Genomic DNA, 22,383 nt, shown 5'->3' with positions numbered 1-22,383 from the left:
AGCACAATCACCCCCGGTCCAACACGGTCATACTGGACATTCCCATGATGATGATGGCCAATGAAAACTTCTGATCAAGTAGCCTTCCCCGCCCGCTATCGTGACGTGATCGTGATGCCGCCCAATTAAAAACGCTTCTGGTGTCACGTGATGTTTTGTTTATATTTCTCTCACCACAGCGCCACTCAGTCGCATAATTGCATTGGAAGGTGCTTTTTTCTTGCTGCATTTTCTGCCCTTGTTACTGCATTTTACCCTGCTCACGATGCCTAGGAAGCCTTCTGAGAACCCCAAGAAGCGTCGGCACCTCCCTCAGGCCACCAAACTAGAAAGCATCGAGAGGAAGAAGAAAGGGGAGAGGAAGGTTGACATTGCCAAGGCCTATGACATGAATGAAGCCAACGTGATCATAATAAAAAACTAAGACAAGATCCTGGCAGCCGAAGGCTATCACACGGCACTTCATACCAGGTTTGCTGAGGATACGATGGTAAATCGGAACGGTAACGTGGTAAAATTGTCGACGATACCACGGGCATTTGGAATTCATCTGGATGGATTCCTGCCGAGGATACGACGGGCAAAACAGTGTGACCAAAACCCAGGCGACTCAACAGAGAATGTATTGTACTACAGCATTGAACATTTAGCCTGACTGTCACGGGGTTTTTAAAATAAATGCTAATATTATGTTTAAATGATAATAATGTTCAATAATATTGCAGAGAAGGGACAATGATTGTCTTACTAAATCAAGCAACGATTACTTTACGCTGACTTGCTTCGCACGATTCTCTAAGAACGAGAATTTATAAACTTTCTCAATAGTACACAGCAGAGACTAATTACTCACAAATGCTGATTATTAGTACTGTTAGCCTCTGGAGAAAGTTTCTTCACCCCTGACAATAAATAACTAATATTAATAACAGTATCAGGTTCTTGCTGATGCTTAACTCCTAGGAGGCACAACGGATTTTAAGCTTAATACACAAGACAGGCCTAAGTACCAGTTATGAATGGCAAAACGTTTATGCAAGCTAGGAGCTATATGGGAAATAAGCTTAATTGCGGAGAAATGAAACAAGAGTTTACATTACATTAAGCTCAAGAAAAAGAACTGTTAAATTTATTGATTACAAAATAAATTTAATGTTACATTTCAAATCAAATTAATGAGATCGCACTAACTCACTCACTCACGAGCTAAATTCTTACCCCTAGGAAAAACACCTTAACTAAACTCTTAAGACTAGGAAAACGAAAAGAAATACTGGTCAATGAATGCTGTGTATCACCCAAAGAAGGGTAGGAGCTGTGTATCACCCAAAGAAGGGTGGGAGCACTGGAGAACTGTAGTCTAGTGGAGCTTGGGTGCTAGCTGACCTCTCCTCTCACACTTCTGGAGCACAGAACCTCTCTCTGTCAAAGCAAACACTGGACTGACTATTCATACGATGCGTGTGGTAGAACGCACAGGCCACCGGAAGTAGGCGTGGCTAACGGTTGAGGCAAGCAGGGGCGAACAATAAAGAAACAATAGTATCGCTCAGTAGAGCACTTAGTGACGTGCACTAGATCGGTCACTTTTGAAACAGTGACGAATGTTTTGAAAAGTATACCACCGAAGTGGAGAGAGAAACGGTTAATTGAGCGATACACAGTGAGTTTTCCACTAATAGTTCGTGTTTTTCACAAAAGGGAAATGTCGCGAATTTGATTCGTGACACTGACACTGAATACATATTAATATTTTAGAATAAATATCAATCGTTTTGAAACCTTTCTCATCGGCGTGCGTACCAGTTTATAAAGAAAGTTGCTTCTTATTCTCTACCGAGTCAGCGACAGCGATCACTTTCCACAGTCACGAGACGGGGCTCTGGCAACAGTGTGAGAAGCATGCACTTTGCCGGGGCTTACAGTGCTAGGACAGGCAGAAGCAGAACCTTCCATGGCTGTGGACGAAGATGGTGATTCTGAGTGTGATTTTGAAGGATTTATGAGGGAGGTTGAGGAGGAGCAACAGCCATTACTCGCTAGTGACACCAGCAGCCATCCTCCGATGACCCAGTAGGACTACCTACAGCCTTGGATACCACCTTCCATTCCCAGCAAGCCCACCAACACTATCCTAAAAGGTTAGTTATCATTCATAGCACAGTACCATTTATTATAATTACAATAGTACCAATATATGTATAGGTATATGGTAGGTATTTAGGGTAACTTTTCCGAGGGTTGCTGACATAATTCATTTTTCCCCATAAGCTCTATTGTTAGTCCAGCACGTTTTTGGTCCAACACGTGACCCATGCATGACAATATTACTGTGCTGGACGGGAGGGTACTGTATGTATATATATATATATATATATATATACTGGCCATACCACGTTGAGTACACCGCTTCCCCTCCGATCAGCGAAGTTAAGCAACGTTGGGTCTGGTTAGTACTTGGATGGGTGACTGCCTGGGAACACCAGATGCTGTTGGCATCCCTTCATGTCAAGTGGGGTTGGTGGAGGATTAGTGTCCCTCCCTGTAAAACAATTAACTCTAAGCCCTTGGCCACCCCGTCTGGGATATTTGGCGTCTGGCAATGAATGAATGATGATATATACTGTATATATAGATATAGATATATACAGTAACCCCTTTAATATCCAGACGCCCAATAACCAGTCTCCCCAATGTCCGGACATGTTGGGCCCAGGCCTTAAAAAAAAAAAAAAAAAAAAAAAAAAAAAAAAAATCTGACATTGTTTTCAACTGTAATTTGAACTTGGTGCACAGCGCCAAACATTTGTGTTTACATGCGGCCCATTGCTTCCTCCTCTCCCATTACCGCCTAACTACCATCCTGGCTTGAAGCTCATTGCAGTGGATGCCGCACGGGCTTATTTTTATGAATAAACCGTGAATAAACTGCAATACCTTGCTGCTAGACCATGTGGGAATTTACCGTGTTGTGATTTGTTAAGAAATTAGAATTCAGAGTGCAAAGGATTAAATGCAGAGTGTAAACTGGCAGTTGCAAGTGGCGTGGCACAAGTAAGAACAGAAAGTGCACTGTTAAACAATTATAATTCACAGTGCAAAGGATTAAGGGCAGCACAACACTAGATTACTGTACATGCTTCAAGAGCATTTTCACCACTGCCAGGGCCTTAGAGGAGGTGGGTTAATCTTCATAACGGCCATGGATGTGTTGTAAGTACCATACCCTATATTGCTAAATATTTTCCATACTCCTAATTCCTCATTCTGTGGTTCCTTTTCATTTATTTCATGCCTTCTGTCCCTTATTTTTGTGAACAGGGTCTTAAATAGGTGCTATGCATGTCCGGTAGGGAGTTATGTAGGTGGTTTTCTGAGTGAGGCTGGGTTTGGGTCCATAAGTACGTGTCCATGAGGCATTTTCCCAGTATCCAGACAAACCCACTTTCTGGACATGCTTTTGGTTCAATTACATCGGATATTTGAGAGATTCCTGTATATATATAAACAGTACAGGCATACCCCGGTTTAACGATCTAATTTTTTAGGTAAAACCCCATCATTAGGCTGGGTATTGTATATTGGGGTACTTTTAACATGTATTTCAATGTGGACCATTTACCAGCCTTGGGTTTCCCCCCAAACCAAGTCCAAAACCCACCCAGATGAGCCCAAAAACAGGTTTAAAGGCAATCTAAATGGCCTAACAGCTGTCAAGGAAGTTAACCTAAGCCTAACACCTGTAAATAACACACTAAAACCAACAAATCAAATCTGAATAACGTCGTATATGAGTCTGGAAAAAATCAAGCTTTGTAAACTGGACCCCAAAATGACAATCTTCAACCCACCTATGGCTAAATCATATTAACTGAAGTCTGAAAACTGTTAATAAATCAACCTAAACACACAATTTTAGTCTGAAATATCATCAAAATTGGTGAGAAAAATCAAAACCCATCGTTAAACTGGGGTTTAGCCATCGTTAGGCGAGGTATGGTGCAGTTTCTACCCCCATCGTTAACCCCTTAATCGCGGGGTTGTCGGAAGTGTGCCGTGTGCGTCCCGTGGGGATAATCTTGCTCCGACTGACTTTTTAAAAATATTTGCCAAAAATCAGTTATTAGTCCTAGAATATTATAATTACATAAGTATATGGCACATACCTTCAGCTTTCTCCTGGGATGTTTGTTGAGCCTTCGTTGACTATTATAATTACAAAAGCATATGGCACATACCTTCAGCTTTCTCCTGGGATGTTTGTTGAGCCTTCGTTGACTACCGTATGACTTGTTGAGACTTCTGAAGTTGGGTAACGAAGTCTCCACCTTTCACTTCCTGATACCCCGTAATATGGTTACCACTGCCTGATATTATAACTACAAATGCTATTTATGAATTCAAGTAGTTTGGACTCCATATTCCAAAAAAAAAAAAAAAAAAAACACTGAAAGCAACGTAAATTACTAGCGCATACAAGTTTTCCACACACGCTCGTACCCCGATGGTATTCTGAAGCGGAGCTGTCATTTATTATTCATAAACACACTCACACTTTATATTCCTAGTACTTTATTACACTTATTTATATATACAGTATTTATCCATAAGTTTCTTTCAGTACTAGTAGTTTATTTTCACTCCAGGCATTCACTTTCTCGTTCAGTAAACTAGCATAGAGAGCGAAAGTTTTCACTTTCACTTTCATTACTGCTAGTATTTATACACGCTAGAGCAAAGCTTTCAGTTTCACTTTCATTACTCAAAGTATTTATACTCATATTCTTATATTACTAACTATTTATGTTTCTATTTACATTATCTGTTTTATTTATATTATTTACATTTCTATTTTATTTACACTATGTTATGCACTGTCACTGGCAGTAACTTATAAAACTATTTTCCACTGTTCAGTTATATTTACATTCATTGCTTTCACATGCTATTTGCACATTATTTACATTTACACTTGCACTGTTTTAGAGTCACCAGAAAGATCGTAGTCACTGTCCATCATTATCATTGATAAATTAGCCAGTTCACGTTCCACAGCAGAGTCACTTAACCCTTTACCCCTTCCCACACGAAGTTTAGTAGGGGTAGAGGTCACAGGGCCCTTTGCAGGGGGCTAAGGATAGGCTCGAATCAGACGTGGTTTCACCTTGAAAGACAACAGTAAACTGAATGATGTGGCCTAGAGGCAGGGAAGGGTTGACAGTGTCAGCATGGTGACAGCTGCTTATTTATATGCTATAAAATGATTGGCAGGAAATCTAGGCAATACATAATAAATTAGGTAGTGAGAGAATGGGAGTATGGATGGGGTATATGTGCAGGAGTAGATGAGAATGAGAGGGCAAAGGAAGGAGTGTGTATAGTTGTGAGTAAAAGATGGAAGAAGAGCATAAGACAGTATGGATCAGTTGGGTCAAGGATTGTGTGGGTAAAGTTGAAAGTTGGAATACAAATGTGGGCGATTGTGTGTGTGTATGCGCCAACGCAAGATCGTGCTAGAAGAGTGAGAGAAGAGTTCTGGACAAATGTGGAAGTGTGCATGGAAAAGTTTGGAAGGAATGAGAGAGTGTTTTTGATTGGTGATATGAATGGTAAAGTTGGTAATGTGAAGGTGGATGGAATAGTTGGTGAGTGGGGTGTGCCTGCTGAGGTAGATGAGAATGGGAGTGCGTTAGTGGACATTTGTGCTGGGAGGGGGTTGGTAATAGCCAATACCCTCTTCAGGCATAAAATGATCACAGGTATACATGGCGAGTGATGAGAAGGGTGGGTGGTGAACTGAATGAAAGGAAGGCAATGATTGATTATGTGTGTGTGGATGAAAGGATGCGAAGATGTGTAAAGGATGCAAGAGTGTATAGAGGTTGGGGGAGTGGACTTTCTGACCACTACTTGGTCGTGGCCAGAATTAGGATGCAAGTAAGATGGAGGAATAGAAGAAGGGAAAGACGAGAGGAAGGAGTAGTTGCAAGGAGAGTGGAAAGGTTAGAAGAGGATGAGAAAAAGGTAGAGTATAAGAGAGAAGTGGAGGAACGATTGGGCAAATATGAATTGGAGCAGATGGGAGACGTGGAAGGTGTGTGTAAGATATTTACAGAAGAAATATGTGCAGCATGTGATGTGGTGTGTGGAAGGAAGAGAAGACGGAGGGGGGTGCAAGGAACAGCGTGGTGGACTGAAGAGGTGAAACAGGCAGTGGCACAAAAGAAGAAAGCATACAATGAATGGATGAGAAATAGGGGCGTGGAAGAAGTTGAGAGGCGGAAGAGAGAGTTATATGTGGAAAGGAAGAGAGAGGTGAAAAGATTAGTAAGAAGAGAGTGGATGAGGAATTTGGAAGGAATTTGAGTGTAAAGTGGAGGGACTGTAAGAAAATGTTCTGGAGAGAAGTGAAAAGAGTAAGACAGGGTGGAAGTGAAGTTAGCAGGGGAGTGAAAGATAAAAATGGTAGATTACTAGTGGAGAAGGGTGAAAAAGTGAGCAGATGGAGAGAACACTTTAAGGAATTGTTGAACGTAGAGGATGGAAGTAATGCGAGTATAAGTGGCTGGGGAATGGCTGGGAGAACTAGGGAGGTGAGAAGACAGGAAGAAATCAGTAGGATAGAAGTTGTGGAAGCAATGAAGAAAGTTAAATCGGGGAAAGCCCCAGGAATTGATGGAGTGTGTGGTGAAATGCTGAAGCATGTGGGAGAGATAGTAGTAGAATGGATGTGGAAGATGTGCAGATTGGCCTGGGAGGAAGGTAGAGTCCCGGAGGATTGGAAGTCAGGTATAATTATTCCCTTGTACAAAGGAAAAGGGGAAAAAGAAGTGTGTGGTAATCATCGGGGCATTTGTCTTCTTAGTATAATAGGAAAAGTGTATGGTAGGATACTTATAGACAGAGTTAGAGAAAGAACAGAGAAATTAGTTGGAGAAGAACAGGGAGGCTTTAGGAAGGGAAGAGGTTGTGTAGATCAGATATTCATTCTTAGATCTTTAGTGGAAAAGTTTCTAGAGAAGGGAAAGAAGTTGTATGCGGCTTTCATGGATTTGGAGAAAGCATATGACAGGGTGGATAGACAAGGATTGTGGAAAGTGTTAAGAATATATGGAGTAGATGGGAAGTTGTTGAATGCTGTGAAGAGTATGTACGATGGTGCGAAGGCTGCAGTGCGTGTGGATGGTGAACTAAGTGAATTTTTCTCTTTGAAAGTTGGTTTGAAACAGGGATGTGTCATGTCTCCATGGTTGTTCAATCTGTACATGGATGGGGTAATAAAAGAGGTACAAGGTAGGGTAGTGGATGTTGGAGTGGCCCTGGTGAGAGAGGATAGTGTTTGGAAACTCCCTGTACTGTTGTTTGCAGATGATACTGTGTTGTTGAGTGAAGACGAAGGGGAGCTGCAAGGCTTGGTGGATGAGTTTGGGAGAGTGTGTAAGAAACGGAACCTAAAGGTGAATGTAGGGAAGAGTAAAGTGATGGTCTTTGAGAGAGGTGAAGTCAGTGAATGTACAGCGAGGTTGGATGGTGAGGAATTGGAAAATGTGAGTACATTTAAGTATTTGGGTAGTGTGATGAGTAAGGATGGAGGTTTGGAGGGTGAAGTGCTTGAAAGGGTACAGCAGGGAAGAAAGGTTGCTGGTTCCTTGAAAGCAGTGATAAGAAACAGGGAAGTGAGCATGGAAGTAAAAAAGTTACTACATGACAGTATTGTGATACCAACTCTAACATACGGAAGTGAAGCTTGGACATTGTTGGAAGGACACAAGTCAAGAGTGAGAGCAGTGGAAATGAGTTATTTAAGAGGAGCCTGTGGAGTCACGTGGAGAGACAGGCTGACGAATGAGGATATAAAGGAGCGTTGTGGTGTGGATGTGGATGTGATAGGAAGCGTTGTGAGGAACACACTGAGGTGGTTTGGCCATGTGGAGAGGATGGAGGGTGAAAGACTGACGAAGAGAGTGTATATGAGTAAGGTGGAGGGTGGAAGAGGGAGGGGGAGACCGAGGATGAGATGGAGGGATGGGGTGGAGAGGTATATGAGAGAGGGGGGTGTGAGTTGGGAGCAGGGCAGTGAAATGGCGGGGGACAGGGCGACTTGGAGGCGATTTGTTTGTGGCCACCCCAAACGGGATTGAGGCGTCTGGCAATAGATAGATAGATAGATAGTTCCAGGTAAATGTAAATATCACTTAGGCTTCTCCCTTCCGTTCTTATATGTATTTTTGTTACGAGAACAGGTCATACGGTATATTTCAAGGGTAAATAAACAAGGAAAATTAGTGAGCGAGTGCATGAGGGGTGTTTCCAGGTGATAATTATCCCATTCCAGACATATGGCAGACTGGCAGTATCAATTACCTTTTCTCTTTCTTTTATATATTGTTATGTATATGAATAGGGCTTAGGGCACATTTCACTGGATAAAATGAGTGGAAAAATCCATCCAGGATTTGTTTAGCGTAGCATAGCTGGGCATGCGGGAGGAGAGGGTAATGGAGGGGAGGAAAGGGGAGGAGTCAAGGACAGGGGGAAAAATGGCTAAGTTGTCAACAGTGGATGGGAGTGCAGATGACATTAGCAGAACTGAGTATAGCTAGACACTGGTAGTACTGATAGATGATTCAAGCCACCACTTGAAAGACTGGGCGTATTCAAAATAACACAGAATCACAAAAGTGATGCCCTGCGGTATGATCCCTTGCTCTCGAGTGTCACGAAAGTGACTCCCCGCGGTTAAGGGGTTAAGCTGGGGTATCACATCTAGGGGTATCGTATATCGAGGTATTATTATATATATACGTTCATGTACATATACATATACATGTATATACATATATTTATATATATATATATATATATATATATATATATATATATATGTATATATAGATATATATAGATAATATATATATATATATATCTATCCACAATATATATATATATATATATATATATATATATACAGTAATCCCTCTAATATCCGAACGCCCAATATCCGAACATCCCCACTAACCGGACATAATCCTCCTGGGATCCAATATTCCCAAAATGGGCCAAAAACTGCAAAAAATTCGAAAAAAATCTGACTTTTTTTCCCTCCCATAATTTGAAATTCCCGCCTGGCGCCAAACAGCTGTTACACCATGGTCCCTTCACCCCTTCCTTCCTCCCCCTCCCCCCTCCCCTGTCAGGTTGCCATTTGGTATTTTTCATTACCAAGTGTGGGCCAATTTGGTAATGAAAAATTCGTTTGGTAATGCATTAGAATAATGCATTACCAAATGGATTTTTCACATGTATGAGGATACACAGGATGGAGATGGTGGATTGTTTGCTCTCTCTGATTAATCTGCTACCCTACATAGTGTGAAAATAATCAACATGGTGTTAGTTATAAGGAGAGTGATTACATGTATTTCCACTTGTATATATAATTAGTGAAGAATATATGCTAGCTTTACGAATTTGGTAATGAAAAGTTATATTTGACAATGAAAGTTGAGGAGATTGGTAATGTGGCTGTTGCGATCTGGCAACTCTGTTACCCCACCAACATCAACAGTCACAGCTTAACTCCGATGGAGAGCAGATACTCATAACAGTGCAAGCCACAGGTGCTTGTTTTTTGTGAATAAACAGTGAATAAACTGCAATACCTTGCCACTAGAACACACAGGAATTTACAGTGTTGTGCAGTGTTAAGAAATTAGAATTTAGAGTGCAGAGGATTAACTGTGGACTGCAAACTGGCGGTTCAAACCAGTCCAAGAGCAAGGGACTTGTAAGTACCCAGAATGTTTAATATTGTATAAACTCACCTCTAAAACCTCATTTTATGGTTCTTTTGCATTTATTTCAGTCTTTTATGTCCCTTATTGGTGTGATTTGGGTCTTAAATAGGTGCTATGCATGTCCAGAGGGAGATGTATAGGTGTTTTTCAGAGTTAGGGTCCGTAAGTACTAGTCCATAAGCTGGGGCCCAATATCCGGACAGAACCACTATCCGGACCTGCCTATGGCTCTATTGATCCGGATATTGGAGGGGTTACTGTATATATATATATATATATGTATACAGTAATTCCCATACTATCCGCATGCCCACCATCCGGACTCCCCACTTACCGGACATTGTGGGTCTGGACCTTCGGAACCCCAAAATGGCCAAAAAAAAAGAAGAAAAAAAAACAAAATCTGAATTTTTTCCCCACCCGTAATTTGAAATTGCCTCGCGGCTCCAAACGTCTGTTTACACCATGGCCCCTTCACCCCTTCCTTCTTCCCCCTCCCCCCTCCCCTGTCAGGGTTGCCATTTGGTATTTTTCATTGCCAAATGTGGGCCAATTTGGTAATGAAAGGTTCGTTTGGTAATGAATCAGAATAATGCATTACCAAACAGCTTTTTCACGTGTATGTGGATACACAGGACGGAGATGGTGGATTGTCTGCTCTCTCTGATTAATCTGCTAGCCTGCATAGTGTGAAAATAATCAACATGCTGTTAATTATAAGGAGAGTGATTATTCCCACTTGTATATGTAATTAGTGAAGAATAAATGCTTACTTTACAAATTTGGTAATGAAAAGTTAAATTTGGTAATGAAAATTGAGGAGCTTGGTAATGTGGCCGAGATCTGATCTGGCAACTGCTGTCCCCTCCACCAGTTACCGCCTAACTGCTATCACGAGTGGATGCGTATTGCAGTGGATGCCGCACGTGCTCATTTTTGTGAATAAACAGTGAATAAACTGCAATACCTCGCCACTAGACCACACGGGAATTTACAGTGTTGTGCAGTGTTAAGAAATTAGAATTTAGAGTGCAAAGGATTAACTGTGGAGTGCAAACTGGTGATTGAAACTGGCATGGTGCAATTAGGAACAGAATATGCAGTGTTAAATAATTATAACTCATAGTGCAAAGAATTAAGTGTAGCACAACACTGGATTACTGTACGTGCTTCAAGAGCATTTTCACAACTACCAGGGCCTAAGAGGAAGCTGCCACGAACGTGCTGTAAGTACCCTGTATAATTTAAATATTTTCCATAACCACTTCTAATTTCTCATTCTCTGGTTCCTTTTCATTTATTTCGTGCTTTATGTTCATTATTGGTGTGAATAGGGTCTTAAATAGGTGTAAATAGGTGCTATGTGTGTCTGGTAAGGAGTTATTTAGGTAGCTTTCAAAGTTAGGCTGGGTTAGGGTCCTTAAGTACCAATCCATCAGGCAGGGGCCCACTATCCGGACGGGACCACTTTCCGGACATGCCTTTGGCTCTGTAATGTAGGATAGTAGAGGAATTACTGTATGTATATATATATATATATATATATATATATATATATATATATATATATATATATACACACTGTATATATATCTGTGTATTGCCAGACATCCTAATCCTGTAAGGGATGGTCACAAACAAATCCCCTCCATGTCGCCCTGTCTCCTTTCATTTCACTGCACTACTTCCAGGTCACATCCCCCTCTCTCATATACCTCTCCATTCCATCCCTCTATCTCATTTTTGGCATCCCCCTCCATCTCCCCCCTTCCACCTCACTCACATACACTCTACCTATCAGTCTCTCGCACTACATCCTCTCCACATGGCCAAATCACCTCAATGTGTTTCTCCTAATGCTTTCTATCACATCCACATCCACACCACAACGCTCCATCACTTCCATATTTATGTCAGTCTGTCTCTCCATGTGACTCCACATGCTCCTCTCAAATAATTCATTTCCAGTGCTCTCCCTCTTGACTTGTGTCCCTCCAACAAGGTCTAAGATTCTCTTCCATTCATTAGAATTGGTATCACAATACTGTCATTCAGTAACTTTTTCATTTCCATGCTCACTTCCCTGTTTTTTATTACTGCTTTCAAGGAACCAGCAACCTTTCTTCCTTTTTGTACCCTTTCAAGCACTTTCACCCTCTATACTTCCTTCCTTACTCATCACACTACCCAAGTACTTAAATGCACTCACATTTTCCATTTCCTCCTCATCCAACCTCACTGTACATTCACTGATTTCATTTCTCATGAAGACCATAACTTTACTCTTCTCTACATTCACCTTTAGATTCCATTTATTACACACTCTCCTAAACTTGTCCACCAAGCCTTGCAGCTCCCCTTCGTCTTCACTTAATACAGTATCATTTGGAGACAGTGGTACAAGGATTTTCTAAACACTGCCCTCTCTCATCAGGGCCACTCCAACATCCACTTCCCTACCTTGTATCTCCTTTATAACCCCATCCATATGCAGATTGAACAACCATGAAGACATGACACATCCCTGTTTCAATTCAACCTTCAAATAGAAAAATTCACTAAGCTCACTATCCACACACTGCAGCCTTAGCACCCTCATACATACTCTTCACGACATTCAGCAACTTCCCATATACTCCATATATTCCTGATACATTCCACATTCCTTGTCTATCCACCCTGTCATATGCTCTCTCCAAATCCATGAAGGCAGCACACCACTTCTTTCCCTTCTCTTGAAACTTTTCCACTTAATACCTAAGAATCTGATCTACACAACCTCTTACCTTCCTAACACCTCCCAGTTCTTCTCCAACTAATTCCTTTGTTATTTCCCTAACTCTGTCAGTAATTATCCTACCATATTCTAGTCCCATTACATTAAGAAGACAGATGCCCCTATGATTACGACACACTTCTTTTTCCCCCCTTTTCCTTCGTTCAGGGGAATAATTATTCCAGACTTCCAGACCTCCGGGACTTTACCTTCCTCCCAGGCCAATCTGCACATCTTCCACATCCATTCTACTACTATCTCTCCCCTATGCTTCAGCATTTCACCACACACTCCATCAGTTCCTGGGGCTTTCCCCATTTTGACTTTCACCTTGCTTCCACAACGTCCATCATGCTGATTTCTTTCCTTTCACATCCCTCCTTTTCCCAGCCATTCCCCAGCCACTTATACTCGCATTACTTTCATTCTTTATGTTCAGCAGTTCCTTAAAGTGTTTCTCCATCTGCTCACTTTTCCTCCCTTCTCCACTAGTAGTCAACCATTTTTATCTTTCACTCCTTGACTAAATTCTTTAACACCCAGTCAAACTCTCTTTACCTCTTTCCAGAACATTTTCATACATTCCCTCCACTTTACTTTCAGATTCTTTCCAAATTTCTCATACACTCATCTTACACTCTCTTTACTAATCTTTTCACCTTTCTCTTCCTCACTACATGTAACACTCTCTTCTGTCTCACAACTTCCTCCACACCCCTGCTTCCCATCCACCCACTATATGCTTTCATCTTTTGTGCCACAGCCTACCTTACCTCTTTGTTTCACCATGCTGTTCCTTGCATCCCCTTTCGTCTTCTCTTCACCCCAGACACCACCTCACATGCTGCACAGATTTCTTCTGTTAATATCTTGCACACACCTTCCACCTCCTCCATCTGCTCCAAATCATATTTACCCAATCGCTCCTCCACTTCTCCCTTATATTCTGCCTTTTTCCCATCCTCTTGTAGCCTTTTCACCCTTCATGTAAGAACTACTTCCTCCTGTCCTTCCCTTCTTCTCTTCCTCCACTTCATGTCAGTCTTGACTTTCACCACCACCAAGTGGTAGACAGAAAGTCCACTCCCCCAACCTCTATATGCTCTTGCATCCATTACACACCGTCTCATTCTATCATCCATACACACAATTATTCTATACTGATACCAACATTAATCAGCTTTTGCTTGCCAGTTTACAGCACTAGAGTGGTACAGTAACTGGTACCACCAGTCCCATCCCAGCCTCTCCCTATTGCAAGACAAACAGTTCTGGCCACGTGTTCTTGCTGATGCCAACTCACTATGGAGGTTTCATTTGTTTGTAACAGCTAGTGCCCTAGGCTCATCTAAATGTAAGCCCATTAGACAGTAGATTGAAGTTGCCCTTCTGCAATCCACCATCCTCCTGTCAGAGGACAGAGAGGGAGTTGGGGTTCATATGTATAATGGGACAGCAGAGCAATGCCACCACAGGAAAGCATCCCTCTGTAGCACTGGGTTATGAGTTTAACCACCCAAGTATAGTTAATGATTTCTTGATAATTATCTTTCTATATACCTAGGCTGCCTCCTTCAAGAAAGGGGGGTAGCCGAGACAGGACGACACACTCCCAATTAACTCATCCATACACACATTTGCTTGCATCTTAGCCCCAAGGGGAGAAGGGACAGATCCTCACCACACCACACTGCAAGAGGGTCAACTGCGCAGTGCAATCAGCGACATCCACAGCAGGGCCCGACAGCAGAGCTAGTTTACCCTTGCCACATCATATTGGACCTAACCCCTTACGTGCACCTGACTGGATCGGCTGATCAGACCAAATGCAGTGGAGTATGCCCTCGGGGCCGGGTCACCATTTATTCATTCACAATTTCTCTCCAGTCATCCCTGTCTCGCAGATCCACTCGTCATTGCTCTACAGACATCCCTTTCACATGTAATGCTTTCTTCACACAGTCCATCCATCCTATTCATGGTCTTCCTTTCAGCCTTACGTCTCTCACATCCTATCCAATTCTTGTAGTGTATAGAAAATTATTTGACTTATAACTCAGTGTACAGTCACCTGTGGGTATTATTACATTGAGTTAGTGGATGGTGGGCACCACCATCTCCAATATAGTACAGTACAGTATGTTATTGGTGAACGACTCCAGTCTCTTTGGCTGTGCAGACCTGTCCACTGCAGGCAAGCCACTGTCCTTGCAGGGCCATCCCGTGCAGTGAAATAATGTTCACCTCCAGCAGACAGCACCTTGCTGTACGTTTTCCTGGCTGATAGCCACATTTGCATCTCTCTTTGCAGTTAACTGGGGCACCATAGTAGGCTTGCCGTATCCTGTAATATGGTTTTATGGTTACCATCCAGCATTGTAAATGGTTTCTCAGGTTACAGGAAACCATAGGGCTTGTCACTCAGTGCAGAGTCACCTGAAGTGGAAAGAAGAGTAATAAAGAGATGGCAGGAAGGATGAGGGAGAATGGAAGAGAGGAGGGCAGACACAGAAAAAGATAATCCCTCTAATATCTGAACGCCCACTATCCGAACATCCCCACTAACCGGACATAATCTTCCCGGGATCCAATATTCCCAAAATGGTCCGAAAACCGCAAAAAATTCGGGGAAAAAAAAAAATTTCCGTCTGTAATTTGAACTTGGCGCGCAGGGCGCGGGACAGCTTTGTTGTGTCGCGTCATTCCTCCGACGTCCGCTAGAGCGCCCCTGCATCCTCCCCACTCTCCGCCTGCCTCTTGCGAGTGAACGCTCGTCATCATGGCTGCCCACGTGCTCGCTTTTGTGGTGGTGCCTTACCTGCTGCAGGCACTCCTGCTGCTCTCGTGCCTCTCCTTCGTGTGTGCGATGATGGCCTCGCTGCCTGAGAAGAGGAAGAGAGTGGTGTTGACTCTGGAGAAGAAGCGGGAGATATTGGAGAAAGTAGATGCGGGGTGGTCTTCTTCACGCATCCTCCACGAGTTTAACTTGGCCCGATCTACTTTGTTTGATATTAACCCCTCAAGTGCTAATCTCATCGATCGGGCTTTTTGCGCAATTTCTTAAGATGACGAGCAACACTGATCGTACAACATCCACAAAAAACTGGCGGCAGCTGGCTCCACCCCAGCTGTGACGTAGATGGCTTCTAACCAAACAGAACTAGGTGTTGGACACACCGGAGGGGGGACCCAGGCCCGTAACCAGGCGGTGGGGGGTGTACCCCCCACCTCCCTCTCACCACATCCCTCTACTCCACTATCTTGTTACTACCCTACCTCCCACCATTCTTACCACCACAACAACTCCTCCCACCCCCTCCTCATGCATCCCCCCCCTCTCATGTGGATCCCCCTCAATGTCCCCCCCCCCTGTCAACTGGGGGGAAGGTTTTTCCCCCCTACCCTCCCTCCATGTCCCTGTACCCCACTTTGGCCCTTCCTTTGTGTCCCTCCATCCCCATCCACCCTCTCCTGGCCTTACCAGCTCCCCCCACCTCCTCACCCCCCACCCGCACCCCCTAGCACCTCCCCAGCCTCGAATATTTTGCGTATTTTTTTCGCTTTATGGCACGTGTTTTTGAATCATTACCTGTAATTTATTGGTGTCTGCATACAGATATGCACACCACAGTTATTTTAGCTGTCTTTAGTCGAAACCCACGTGAAAAAGACATTTTATTTTATGCCGACGCATGGAAGCATGTTGGAGCCTTCAAAACGAAATGAAAACTAGATTTGACAGCTCGGAGGGGAGGGGAGGGGGGAGGGGGGTTAGACAACGGGAGGGGAGGGAAAGAGAGGAGAGAAGAGGGGAGGGAAGGGAAGGGGAGGGAGGGGATTGGAAGTTTGAAAGGGGAGAGAAGGGGAGGAAAATTTTTACTATTTATCATATTTTTATTGGGGGGTTCATGACCAATTTCCCTTGCTAGATTTGACAACTCGGCGGGGAGGGGAAAGGGGAGGGGAGGTTAGGCGAAGGGGAGGGAGGGGATTGGAGGTATGAGGGGACGAGAGGAGGGAAGGATAATTTTTATTTATCATTTATTTAGGGGGTTTGTCACTATTTTATTTTTTTTCTAAGCACAATACAATGGTTAATAACATCTATACACACCAAAAAAAATTGATTTTGGTGATTTTTGTACTTATTGTTGTGAAGAAAACAGGTGCGAGCGGCGTATTTTCTTTCTCGCTGGGGCGGCGATGGGTAACTATTATAAACTTTGACAGGCCATACCTCGGTAACTATTGGGTCTAGGAGGGTGTGGTTTGCGTTTTCAGATGTGTAAATTCAAGCTCTATAAATAGGGCATAAAACTTTTAACCTTTGAGGAAGTAAAAAAATTGGCCTTTTTTTGCGTCCTGGGGGGCAGTCGAGGCTGGGGAATTGGGTACCCTAGGGGTTAAGAGATCCCGAGACAAACTCATGCAGTACACGGCTGACTTCTCGTCTAGAAGCAAACGCAACGTGGAGAGGAAGGTGATGTTTACTCCCAAGTTTGCTGAAGTCAACCGCTCCACGTTGATTTGGTATCGACAGCAACGTGCTGGTGGTGTGATGGTACGTGGTATGGAGCTGAAGGCTGCTGCTGAGAAGTTCACCAGGCTTCACGACGCCCTAGACTTCAAGGTATCTGAGGGTTGGCTCTTCACGTTTAAGTTATGGCATGGCCTTACCAACCGTAAGTCTCATGGCGAAGCTTTGGACGCTAACGAGGATGGAGTTGAGGAGTTTCGGTACAAGGTGGAGGGCTTGATCAACAGGGAGGGCCTCACTCTTGGTCAAGTGTGCAACGCTGACAAAATTGGTTTATTCTATCACTCTTTGCCAACGAACACTCTAGCCGAGGAGACGAAGAAGCATGTACCTGGCCGCAAGCTCTCCAAGGAACGGATATCTGCTTTGTGTTGTGCCAATGCTAATGGCATGCACCGGCTTAAGCCCGTTATTGTTGGCCGTGCAAAGCAGCCTCGGTGTCTTCGTGGGGTGATGGATGTCCTTCCAGTCGTCTGGTACCATTCTTTGAAGGCATGGTTCACAGCCCAGATCTTCAGAGACTGGTTCCACCACCATTTCATCAAGGAGGTCATACATTACCAGACGGAGACACTGGGAATCCCACGCGACCATGTAAAGGCCCTCCTTCTCCTCGACAATGCACCTGCCCACCCGTGCGACAAGGACTTGGTGGCTGAGAATGGCCGGATTAGGTGCATGTTTCTGCCACCTAATACGACTACCCTCATCCAACCAATGGACCAAGGAGTGATTGTGGCAACGAAGCGCCTATACCACCGGAAGTTCCTGGACAAGGTGATGGTTGTTCTCGAGGACGAGGACGAGCGCAGCGAGGGACGGGACACGCTATAGGACTACATAATAGATAGATAGATAAATAGATAGATAGAGAGACAGATAGAAGCAGGAAGTCAAATGATGAGAAGGTGTTGTGTTTGCGAGAAGCGAGCAGCGCTAAACATGCTTACACGGAGGAAAGCTGACGACAGCGGCCAGTAAGGAGATGATGCAGTTAGCTGTCAGCAGTCCTCTCGTGAGAAAGGTCTGGTTGCCATGAGGAACATACGTGACACATCCTTACTACACCAGATTTTAGGAAAGAGAGTTTAGAAGGAGACAAGCGACCCTAGAGAGAGGTCGAGACGGAGATTAGCCTTAGAACAGGAAGAGAGAGAGAGATAGCGAGACAGGGAGGTAGCTACCCAGGACTTATACTATTATACCTGTTTAATATTTCCAAGACAAATAAAAATAGTCCCATACTATTCTTTACCTCTCCCGTCACTACATGACATCTGGTGGGGAAACTACTACAAGATATAAAAGCCGCTCGACCACAAGTCTAAAATATACTTCTCTACAAGTAACTACAAAGTCTTTATGACATTTGGTAGCAGCGAACGTATACGAACCTCGCCTACTTAATCAACATTAAATTCTTACAAAATATCAAGATTGAAAAGAACCAACAATATCAGCTCCTGCCCCCTCCGTCTCCCAGATCATTACGCTGATGCAGAGGTCAAGAGATCACTCGACGCCTTGCAAATAGCTTAACGACAAACCAGCAAATGCGGACATCGTCTCCGAATTAAAAGCAAATTTCTACAAAAGCAACCGAGACTACAAGATTAGCTTCAGTTCTACAAAGTCTACAGCCATCTACAATCAACTACAGCCATCTACAATCAACTACAATTAACAACTCTACGTCGTCTGTATAATCTTCTACACGCACCTACAAGTAGCGGCAGTCTTCATCCCACAACGAGTAAATCACTAGAGAAAGGACCGAGAAAACTTCCACATAGAATAAAGGGAACAAACAAACGAAGAGTGAGACACGACTCACAACTCATCTTCACTCAAGTTACTCATCGCTACTCATTCACTCACCACAGCTACCAGTGTGGGAAGCCGATGTCACCATGTGCTGAGATGACATCACAACGCGAGTCTGCCATGCCAAGCAACGTGTGACTGACACCAGGCACTTCTCACCCACTACTCATTACTCATTATTAACATAGCTCCTACTCATATTCACATATTTTCACAGTTAAGTTGGAAATTCGACGTTCTATGTTGAGGTTTGCCTGGGACAGCCGTTAACCACTACAAATACCAGGCCATGGAGTTTCCTGAGTAATATCGTCCATCAACACACCACTAGAATTATCAAGAGATCTTCAATCAAACCTGTATTTTCTTCCGAGATCGACTTTTGTATCGACACACCTCTACGATCTGTATCAAGTGGGTAAAATTATACTTGCTCATTTCTTCTCAGTGCTAAAATTAGCTATATTCAACTTATTTAATCATCTAGTTTGCTAGGACATAAATAAACAAGAGGCGTATTTCATAACATCATATCTTAATGACAGGAATATTTTCGCCACCACCCACGTTAATACCAGATGACACACAAATTGCCACAACATCAGACTCACAATTAAGAGACAGCCCACCCATTGTACAACCCACACCACACGTTATAGATAAGGAAACAAATACGGGAGTTTCGGATGATGAGTGGGAAACCCCTTCAGACGTTGAGAGTATCGACTTTGCGGCTGCCTTGAATACGTATGCCAATATACTTAACAGGGTTCACCGGTCCGGTCATACATATTCTACCATTCCCTCACATAACGATAAACTCGCAAGTTGAATTAACAGGGCAATCATTAAATATGAATCAAGAACCAAATACTGCTGATCTAAAACCACACCTCACGTTTGTGTATCACGAGGATAAGACTGCCCCAAAATTCTCTGGCACAGACAAGGATCGCATTGATGTCATTTCATTAATCAGTCAGTGCGAACAAATGTTCATCAAGCGCCACATACTAGATGAACAAGAGAAAATTGCTATTTTTTCATCTTGCATAAGCCAGGAAAGATGTCCAGCAAGCAATTTATTGCGCTCCGATAAGCTACATCGTGCTAGGACATATGATGAATTTAAAACTGAATTTCTGAAGAAATTTTCTGGAGGTATGAACTTCTTGCCAGGTATAATTCCAGAATTACATAAAATTGTAGATCTTGTAAGGGAGCACACTACAAACCATGTGCTCAGTGAAATAACTGCTGATGTCTCCACAATCAAGAGAACCCTATTAGCTACTCTGGAGAATTCTAAGTGGATAACAGATGATGGAAAGATGTCCCCAGACCTCGTCGTGGACATCATTGGTTATGTAGCTGCCTTGTGTAAATTACCTGATAGAACCCTTAAGATCGCCAAAACAATCGCGTACATCCCAGGAATGTGCTTACTAGACTTAATGAACGAGGTAGAGATGCAGTGCAGTAAAGCAGGTGTGGTCGACACACATGCACATTCTGGTAGAATCAGGGTACCTGAGACAGTATCAGCTGTGAAAACATCAACACCGACCCCAAACAGAGAACAAAATCGATCGCGACCTGAAATGAGGCAGCCCAAACAAACAAAGACGCCTAGACCTCGTTCCCACACGCCTTCCTACAGGCAGTTTCATAAGTTTTCGCGCAGCCCGAGCAGGTCTCGCGCCATAAACAACACTTTTTATGGGAAATCACCTCGTAGGTCACAGTCAAGGGATAGGTCCATTCTGTGTCATTACTGTGCAAAACCAGGACACACAAGGTATGAATGCTTTATCAAGGCAAAAGAGGATAATCAAAAGACACAAGGATTTGGTCCTTACTGTAGGCATCATAGATACCAAGGGCACTGGACTAGTGATTGCAAAACAGTAGAAAAAATTGTGTCTATGTTCAAATCGGGGGAAGACCAAGTCATGACAAAAAACGAACAAACGTAAAGAAGAACAAGGTTAAACTTCACATAGGAGGCATGTTGGGAAATGAGTGTATCTTGATACCAGCTGTATGTGAGGATCAAAACGTTTCCTTATTTTTAGATACAGGCTCTCCAGTGAACTTAATAACATATGAAGAACTAAATAGAATTCTTAAAAATAAAAAGAAAGTAACTTTTCTGGATGAAGCTGATTTAGAATTAAACACAGTAGATGGTCAAGAGATTACAGTAAAAGGTATGATAAGATTAAATCTCAGTTTCACAGAAACTACAAGACCATTCTCTGCATTGTTCTATATCGTTGAAAACTTAGCAATTAAAGCTCATATGTTACTGGGCTTAAGATCCATGAGAACTGAGAACATAACTATACTCCCACAAATGAATGGAATAGACTTTGATAATGAATTTATAGAGGAAATACTTTCAGAGCCCTCACCGATTGGTAGAAGAGAGCCAAAAGAATTGGTAATATTAAAGGCTTTAACAAACATACACAAACAGATGAGTGTATAGATCCACTTACACCAGCAACCCCATCCTCCAGAATTAGTGACCCAGATAACAGTACTGATTTATCAATTTTTCCAGCCCATCTCACTAATGATTTGGTTATACCACCTAATTCATACATGAAGGTTACCATAAAGAGCAAATTACGGAATAGTACTGTTCTTGTCTTAGAAGAATTATGTAAAGTAAAAAGGATTGTCAGTAGAAAACGCATTATGTCATACGAACGACGAAGGGCTAACTCAGATATTCATTATTAATCACATGAATGGGGAAGTTCAGTTGAAGAAGGGAACTTGCATAGTTAATATTGAAAAATGTTTCGCCCCTGTGAAGGAAATAAATATTGGTGGAGTAACAAGTGAGATCAAATCTACGGATAGAGAAAGAATAAAGAGAATTTAATTCACTCAGGTGAATTTGACGAAGAAAATGATTTGTTAACCATGTTGGAAACACACAGGGACACCGTAGCATTGCCCGGAGAACAATTAGGTGTACTAACTTGATTAATCACATGATTAATGTGCACCCAGAAACACCACCAATTTTCGTACCAGCTTATCGCATACCACACTCCCAACGTACACTTGCAAATCAGTATGTCGATGAAATGTTAAAGCTTGGAATTATTGAGCCTTCAGTTTCTCCGTGAACGTCCTTTTCTTTGTGCCCAAGAGAAATGGAGAAATGCGTGCGGTAGTAGATTACCGTAAACTAATAATCACACCATCCCAGACAGATTTCCCATGCCATTGCTAAGTGATGTTCTACAGAATATTGGTCCTGAGAATAATATATTCTCGACCATCGATCTCCTAAACGGATACTATCAGATTCCGGTATCTCAGGAGTCACGTAAATACACTGCCTTTTCAACAAACAGAGGCCATTATCAATATACAAGAATGCCAATGGGACTGAGGACAGCCTCAGGCACGTTCCAGCGTCTTATGAATTA

The 22,383-nt window shown here is 42.9% G+C and overlaps 1 protein-coding gene and 1 pseudogene across 1 annotated transcript in view; both read left to right on the top strand.

The window, feature by feature from the left end:
• LOC145401299 (calcium-independent phospholipase A2-gamma-like) overlaps window positions 1-22,383 on the top strand; it is a 252,781-nt gene that overhangs the window by 14,077 nt on the left and 216,321 nt on the right. The window lies entirely within an intron of this gene.
• Window positions 2,380-2,498, top strand: LOC145401462 (5S ribosomal RNA; annotated as a pseudogene).

Source organism: Coenobita brevimanus, chromosome 55 (genome assembly GCF_032717465.1).
Source record: "Coenobita brevimanus isolate Jiangsu-jjx chromosome 55, ASM3271746v2, whole genome shotgun sequence".
Taxonomy (NCBI): domain Eukaryota; kingdom Metazoa; phylum Arthropoda; class Malacostraca; order Decapoda; family Coenobitidae; genus Coenobita; species Coenobita brevimanus.
Note: the sequence above shows the minus strand (reverse complement) of the source record. Positions and strands in the feature narration are given on the sequence as shown.